Below are 6,384 nucleotides of genomic sequence, written 5' to 3'. Positions count from 1 at the left end.
CGACCGGGAGCGGGCTCTGCGGGCGGTTGCACCCTACATCACCAACGTCGTGCGCCTCGAGAAGCAGAGGGACTTCAGTGGTGTTTAGGCGCCCTCTGCATGGGCATGTCCATGTCTCGGCGCAACATGACCGTTGGATCAAACTCAGACGGTGCAGATCAGTCACCGTAGCACAAAGCGTGTGGGTGTGTTTGGTTGCATTCTCATCTCAATATAGTTGTTTCCTCTTCGTGTATTTTTGTCAACCTACTAGTGTGGACTCATGCACCATTCATGCACTCTGCCAAACACCCAAAAGTGGGTCGAGAAGGGAACTTTTGCTCCCATCCCGTGCACCCTTCATACACCCTGCCTAACACTATTCGTGCTTCATATGGTTCATGTTTCGTGGAGTACTGTAGCACCGTACTCTCTGTGCGTTGTGGACCTAGTTCTGTTAACATTGATCTCACCGTCCATTCTCGACTGGACAGTCGAAAAAGCGGTACTATGTTACATATAGGAGTAGTTGACATGCGCACAACATCATTTGTTATCGTCATATCTTACTACACTAGCAACAAGATTGTATAGTATTGACGTATGAACCACTGCACATGCCTAGTAGTAGGAGCACTGTGTATGTTCAAGTGGCTGTCGTGTTTCGCACTCCTCCGTCGTAAGAGTGGAAACGCTTGCTGTAATCATTTTTTTCTTCTGAAAAATAGTGGACACGCTCTACTGTGCGGATCCTCCTCCAGCCATGCACTAAATTACTCAGTTTCGCCGACATGTGGGACAACCAGCATCGGGGTCCACCAGCCATGCACTAAATTACTCCATAGTAGAGTGACGGTAGACTACCCCTGTGACGCCCTCGATTCAATCGTAAACTAATCATACACGCAAATGTGTACGATCAAGATTAAGGACTCACGGGAAGATATCACAACACAACTATAGACACAAATTAAAATGATACAAGCTTTATATTACAAGCCAGGGGCCTCGAGGGCTCGAATACATAAGCTCGTAAACACAAGAGTCAGCGAAAGCAACAATATCTGAGTACAAACATGAGTTAAACAAGATTGCCTTAAGAAGGCTAGCACAAAAGCAACAACGATCGAAAAGGCAAGGCCTCCTGCCTGGGAGCCTCCTAACTACTCCTATTCGTCTACGGTCTTCACGTAGTAGTAGGCATCCTCCGGGTAGTAGTAGTCATCAGTGGCGTCGTCTGGCTCCTGGGATCCGTCATCTGGTCGCAACAATCGGGTATGGGGGAAAAGAAGTAGCAAAGCAACCGTGAGTACTCATCCAAAGTACTCGCAAGACTTACATCAGATCTAAACTAAGTATGCATCTGTATCAAAGGAATGGGTTGTATCTATGGACTGAACTGCAGAATGCCAGAAGGGAAGGGAAAAGCCTAGTCTATCGAATACTAGCATCTTCTGGAAACCACCATCTTGCAGCAACAGGAGTGAGTAGAGAAGCATAAAGTAAGGCATTAGAAGTGTTATCAAACTCGGCCAGAGATCCTTTCTCGACTCCCTGCGAGAAAGCAATCCCAGAGCCATACTATCCAGTTATCATCACAATCCAGTTCTCATCATCATCCAGTTCTCATCACAAGTATTCAGTTCTAATTGTATCGATCGGGATACAACTCCAAGTGTCTGTTACCGTAGGACAGGCTATCGATAGATGTTTTCTTCCCTGCAGGGGTGCACCAACTTACCCACCACGCTCGATTAACTCCGGCCAAACACACTTTCCTGGGTCATGCCCGGCCTCGGCCAAACAATACGCCACAACCCGACCTAGGCTTAATAGAGAGGCCAGCACGCCGGACTAAACCTATGCCCCCTGGGGTCATGGGCCATCTCCCCAGGAACTCATGCACGTTGCGAGGGCAGCCGGTGAACAGACCTAGCTACCTCCCTAAAAAGGCAGGAGCTTACCAGTCCAACCCGACGCGCGCCGCTCAGTCGCTGACGTCTAATAAACTTCGGCTGATGTATATGACGCAGAACACCCATACTATGCCCACGTGATGGTTAGTGCTATCAGGCCAGAGGCCCCTCGGATCAAATATCCAAATCGTAGTGGATTAGGAACGCGCGGTAACAAGCAGAGACTCACGAAAAATGTGACCCCGTTGCCCCGTCTCGAAGACTTGCGGCAAGGGCTAGGAATGCCCGGCCACGCCTCGTAATTATCTCGCGGGCACCTTCCAGATCAACCCGACTCCACATCACTCGCAATTAAGCTCGCGCGGGTACCCCTCAGGGTCGACCCGTCTTTCCAAGTAACAGGGGTAAAGTCCAAGTATCCGTGTGTCCAAACATCAAGGGGAAAACCCGAGGAATCACCCCCGGTGAATTCCACTCGATGTAATCATTAAGGTGAACGTAAGAGGATCCACCCTCGAGGTTCACACTTGAGGGGTTGCACGACAGAGCCGTATCGGAAGTGGTTAAGGAGGAAATCACCCTCGATGGCCACGACCGAATAGCTACTCTATAGAGATCTCATCAGGAGTGATGTATGAGGTTCCACCCTCGGCACTCGATGGTAACTCTACAGAGTCGAGCAACAAAGGGGCGTGATGTGACGTGAGGTGTCGGGGCCTGGTCTTCGATCCCGTTGATCGAGTCTTCTGATAATCCAGCGGGGCAGTCGGGTCAAGTGGGGGGTCACTGATGGGTCTCTAACCAACCTATACTAAGCAGTTTAGGATAAGCAGGTAGGTAACAATAGCAGGTTACAATAAACAGGCTATGTAGCAAAATAGGAGCAAACAATAACAGTAGCAAAATCTAATGCAAGCATGAGAGAATGGAATGGGCGATATCGGGATGATCAAAGGGGAGGCTTGCCTGGTTACTCTGGCAAGGAGGGTTCGTCGTCGACGTAGTCGATCACAGGGGCATCAGCAGCGGTCTCGAGGTCTACCGGAGAAGAAGGGGAAGAAGCAGTAAATACACGTAAACATAAGCATAACAAGACAATAAGCGGTGCTAGAGATGTTCTAACGCAGCGCTAGGCGATACTGGCGAAGGAGGATAACATCCGGGAAAGTTTTCCTGATTCCGGACGTCTGTCAGACAGATGAACCGGAGGGGAAAAGTTCAACGTTTGCTATGCTAGGGACGTGTGATAGACGAACAGAGGGTGTATTCGGATTCGTTGGATTTTTCTGAGCAACTTTCATGTGGAAAACATTTTCATCGGAGTTACGGTTTATTTTATATGAATTTCTCAAAGTCTACAAGATTTTGTGAGTTAAATCAGTTCGAAAATTAATACCTAAATATTTCTGCCATATGGGGCTGTGCTAACTAGTGTGTATTACAAGTGGGACAATGGGTTGGGTTGATCGAGTCAAAAATGACTGGTCAACGGGATGTGTGGCCCACATGTCATTGCCACATGCGTTAATAAAACATCTAACTAATTTAATCAAGGGAGGTCCCACATACCATAGACTACTAGTTATACCTAATCACTAATTAGCCAAACTAAACTAAACTAAGTGGCCGGCCTTATCCATAGGGCTAGCCGGCCATGCACAAAGGCACAGGCCATGGCCTTGCACGGCTTAATCGCTAGCTACAGCGGCTATGGCAGCAGCGTAGTAAGCAACAGCAGCATTCTAGCAGCAGCAGCTATGGTAAGCAGCAAGGAGCAGTAGCAACACAGCAAGCAGTACAGTAGGCAGAACGGCACGGCCAGCCGCGCGGAGCAGCAGCGAGCAGCAGGGGTTGCGGCCGAGCACGGGCAAGGTGGCTGCGGGCGCGCCGCGGCACGCGGAGACGAGGCCAGGGCGGGGCGCAGGCACGGGGGAGCAAGAACGCGGGCACGCACGGGAGTTCGAGCTCCGGCCATGGCGGCCACAAACTTGGGGACGACGGCTACGGCGACGAAATCGAGAGGAGGAGAGGGGGTTTTGGAAGAGGAGCTCACGATGGTTCCAACGAAAGCGATGAGGAGGCTGGAGGTGGACCGGAGACGAGGCAATCGACGACGGCGGCCAGCGATGTACGCGGTGAATAGGAGCTCGATGGCGAGCGCACGGGACGGCTCCGCTCGATTTGATGCTCTGGATGGACGAAGTAGACGGTGGCGGCCCTCCTAGAGTAGTCGGTGCGGCGAACGGTGGCCGGTGGCCACGGGATCGACGGCGAGGCGGCAAAGGAGCCGCTCGGCGAGGCGAACAGAAAGGGCACGGCGCGAGGAAGGGGGGATGGGGGGGTTTGGGGGCTAGGGTTTAGGGGAGGGAGAGAAAGGGGTTGGGGTGGCTCTTATCCCTTGCGGGGCACTGGCGAGTCGCAGGGCTCGGCCTGCAAAGCCATGGCGCACGGCCTGGCGCGACAGTGTCGAGAGGTGGGGGAAGACCAGCGCTCGCGGGCCGGGCTGCACTGTGGTTACCTAAAGCCCAGTAGCAAAGTGGCTTTATGCCGTTTTTCTTTTCTTTTACTGTAATATTCCTTTTCCAGTAGCTTTTGCATTTTCTTTTAGCCACAACTGACTTTGCAAAAATATGCCACTGGCCAAAACAACTTCAAAGAATTATTATGTACTGCCACAAAAATATTATGAGACTTTTGAAATAGTTTGCAATTTTTATAAATTAAAAGGGCATTTAATTTAATTGTTTTAGCCACAGTTTTAACCACTTTAGGGCACTTAAACACCTTAAAATAATGTTGGCTCACCACCATAATTGGTTATGGAATATTTGTCACTCTTTGAACATTTTAGTTTTCATGTTTGAGAAATTTGAATTTTAGACTTTAATTTGAATTTGAAATTTGGACTGGATTAATATCAAAGTGAGATTAGCAACAGTAACAATGATTACAAGGCATCATTAGAAGGGGATTACTGTAGCATGATTCTCGGGGTGTTACAACCCCGATCGAAGCGCCGCAGTAATGCCCAATGAGCCGTCAAATCACAAAACCCCCTCCTTTCCAGTAGTAAGTTGGACGGACGAAGCAACCATCATTTCACTCTTCTCTCTCAGCTTCCTTTCTACCCAACCCTCGCTTCTGCCTCATCTTGTTCCTCATTTCTTCAAGAAAACCCCGACCTGCTTCTGCCATTGTTCTTCTCTCCCAAAGAAGGAAAGGTGAGCGCATCAATGGTGTTGATTCTGGCCAAGGCCCGGTCTTGCAACCCCGAGACTGATCCTATAACTCCCTCTTTTTTCTTCTTTTGGGTTTGTGATTATGGTTTCTTTTATTTTATTTCTATTTGACAGTTTCTTGATGGACGCTGGAGCACCGGCCGAAGTGATGTCTATGGCTCCGGCCAAAACCGTCGAGGCTCATGGTACGAAGAAGCGCAAGCACCCCGCCGAGACTACCGCAGATAAGCTCAAAGCCATCGCCCTGTCCAAGCCCCCCTCTCCGGGATCCCTCATTAAGCAAGTCCAGGTAATATCTCTTCTTGACGATCTTTTTCTCGATCTTGATCATGTTTTTTCATCTAACACTCAGTATTAGTACTAGTAGTACAACTTTCTGGGTGATCTTGCATGTGATTTTTGTGTGCCAAATGACGGTTCTAAATTCCTCTTTTGACCAAAACATGCGAGTGGTTGACACTGATTTCTTATAGATTACTTTCAAATACTCCCTCTGTCCAAATTTCTTGTCTTAGATTTGTCTAGATACGGATGTATCTAATAATAAAATGTGACTTGATACATCCGTATCTAGACAAATCTAAGACAAGAATTTTGGGACGGAGGGAGTACTTTATGAACATCAATGCTACCTTTTAAGAGGGTATATTTGCCTCAGTAACTTGTGTTATGGATATTGCATGTAATCCCTCTGCTCTCATGCCTTTGAAGACATGTTCTAGTGTCTTTGTTCACTCATTTCTGTGCGTATATGTAGTCATATATGGAGTATAATATCGAAAATCATCTTATATTTCTGAACGGAGGTAGTAATAAAATATGGTTTCTGTTTGAATTAGAACCAGGTCCACGGTGGAGATGAAGTTCTCAAAGTCATGCCGTGTGAACTGGAAGACCTGCTGATGAGTTCTACTGCTGAACTATCCAGCTGTTGTGTCCTTGTTGCCACGTGTCCTGAACTAGTGTTTTCCTGTAGCATTGTTGTCAGGCGTGTTCTCGAGGCTTTACTTGACCACAACAATTTCCTGGCTGTGCCTTCGATTACGAAGGGTGTGGTTCTTGTAAAGCTTCCCAACAAATCTGATGCGGCCTGTCTTCATCATCATGTTTATGAGTGGAAAGACCACTCTATTAGGTTCTCCAAGGTTGACAAGATGGTGATGGTGCATGTAGACATCTCACACGAAGTCCATGGCCTAGTCAGTTATGTGGGGTTCATCCCGTAGGTCGGTGGCAAAAAATAGTCTGCA

At 48.4% G+C, this 6,384-nt stretch overlaps 1 long non-coding RNA gene across 1 annotated transcript; it reads right to left on the bottom strand.

Moving 5' to 3' along the window:
* Positions 1-923: 923 nt before the first annotated feature.
* Positions 924-4,354, bottom strand: LOC147990149 (uncharacterized). Its single transcript, XR_015598763.1, has 3 exons — positions 3,949-4,354; positions 2,862-2,933; positions 924-1,237 (listed from the first exon to the last, which is right to left on the bottom strand). It is a non-coding gene; the product is annotated as an uncharacterized LOC147990149 (long non-coding RNA).
* Between the last annotated feature and the right edge of the window lie 2,030 nt (positions 4,355-6,384).

This window comes from Triticum urartu, chromosome 1A (assembly GCF_056163025.1).
Source record: "Triticum urartu cultivar PI428250 chromosome 1A, HENAU_Tu73, whole genome shotgun sequence".
Classification (NCBI taxonomy): Eukaryota; Viridiplantae; Streptophyta; class Magnoliopsida; order Poales; family Poaceae; genus Triticum; species Triticum urartu.
The sequence above is the reverse complement of the archived record's forward strand: the minus strand, read 5'-3'. Positions and strand labels throughout refer to the sequence as shown.